We start from the raw sequence: 1,913 nt of genomic DNA, 5'->3' as shown, positions 1-1,913 counted from the left end.
GGGAGTAGCCACTGCACTCCAGTCTGGGTGACAGAGTGAGACTCCAACTCAAAAACAAAACGATAAACCAACTTCAGAATACTCTATCCAATGACAGAAGAATATATATTCTTTTAAAAAAACACACATGGAACATTCTCCAGGACAGACCATATACTAGGCTAGAAAACAAGTCTCAAATTTTAAAGGATTGAATCATACAAAATATGTTCCCCAATTGCAATGGAATATATATGATTATATACCATCTCCCAGTGGTTCTGCTTCTCTTGTTGAACTTTGTTACAAATTCTTTTTTCTTTTTTTTTTTTTTGAGTTGGAGTCTCACTCTTCGCCCAGATTGGAGTGCAGTAAAATGCTTACCGCCACCGCATCTCGACCTGCTGGGCTCCGGCGATCCTTCTGCCTCAGCCTTCCAAGTAGCCAGAAATACAGACGTACACTACCACGCCCGGCTAATTTTTTTTTTATTATTTATTGTAGAGATGAGGTCTCACCAAATTGCCCAGGCAGGTCTCGAACCCATGGGCTCAGGCAATCCACTCACCTCAGCCTCCCAAAGTGCTGGGATTACAGGCTGAGCCACCAAGCCTGGCAACAAATTCTTAGTACAATACTAACATCATGATTCATAAAAGAATCAAGATTGGACTTCATCAAAATGAAGCACTTTGTGCTTCAAAGATATCAGTAAGAAAATGAAAATATAAGTCATAGACGGAGAGAAAATATTTGCAAATCAGTTTTCTGACCGAAAGACTTACATCCAAAAGATATAAAGAAATCCTAAAACCAATAACAGAAATGCGCAAATATTTGAATGGGCATTTCATCAAAAAAGATAAAGAAATGGATTAGTAAGAATATGAAGATGTTCAACATCATTAGCCATTAGAGATATACAAACTAATACCACAATAAGATAACACTTCACGTGCACTGGAATGGCTATAATAAAAAGGACAGGCTGGGCGTCGGGGCTCGTGCCTGTAATCCTAGCAATTTAGAAGGCCAAAATGGGAAGATTGCCTGAGCCCAGGAGTTCAAAAGCAGCCTGATTGACATGGCAAGACCTCATCTCTACAAAAAAATAAAAAATAAAAAAATTAGCCAGGTGTGGTAGCACTCGCCTGTGGTTGCAGCACTTGGGAGGCTGAGGTGGAAGGATCGCCTAAGCCGAGGAGGTCGAGGCTGCAATCAGCCATGATTATGCAATCCAGCCTGGGTGACAGAGTGAGAGCTCAACTCAAAAGAAAAAGACAATAACAAGTGTCATTGAGAAAGTGGAACTCTCATACGTTGCAGGTGAGAATGTAAAATGGTGCAGTAACTTTGGAAAGCAGTTGAGAGTTTCTTTAAAGGGTAAACATAAATTTATTCTATGACCCAGCAATTCTCCCAGGTATCTACCAAAAATAAATGGGTAAACAATGGCAGCATTATGCATAAAGGGCCATAAATGGAAACAATTCAAATGTGCATCAACTGGTGAATGCTAAACAAAATGTGATATTTCCAAACAACTGTATGAATTTAGCAATAGGAAGGAAGAAATTACCGATACATCCTATAACATGGCTGAATTTCAAAAGCATTATGCTAATTGAAAGAAAACAGACATAGCGCAGTGGCTCATGCCTATAATCCCACCATTATGGGAGGCCGAGGAGAGAGAATTGCCTGAACCCATGGGTTCAAGACTAGCCTGGGCAACTTGGTGAGACCCCCATCTCTACAATAAATCAAAAAATTAGCTGGGTGTGGTGTTGCATGCCTATAGTTTCAGCTACCTGGGAGGCTGTGGCAGAAGGATCACCTGAGTCCAATAGATCGAGGCTGAGGTGGCCGTGAACGTGCCTCTGCCCTCCAGCCTGGGCGACAGAGTGAGACTCCAACTCCAAAAAAAAAAAAAA

General features: G+C 41.1%; 1 protein-coding gene across 1 annotated transcript in view; it reads right to left on the bottom strand.

The window, feature by feature from the left end:
• Positions 1 to 1,913, bottom strand: part of FAM186A (family with sequence similarity 186 member A) — a gene marked incomplete at its 5' end in the record, with an annotated part of 22,899 nt that overhangs the window by 17,685 nt on the left and 3,301 nt on the right. The gene's annotated exons all lie outside the window — the stretch shown is intronic.

The sequence above is a fragment of the Carlito syrichta genome, unplaced genomic scaffold (assembly GCF_000164805.1).
Source record: "Carlito syrichta isolate Samal-C Ts95f unplaced genomic scaffold, Tarsius_syrichta-2.0.1 Scaffold303268, whole genome shotgun sequence".
Taxonomy (NCBI): Eukaryota; Metazoa; Chordata; class Mammalia; order Primates; family Tarsiidae; genus Carlito; species Carlito syrichta.
Note: the sequence above shows the minus strand (reverse complement) of the source record. Positions and strands in the feature narration are given on the sequence as shown.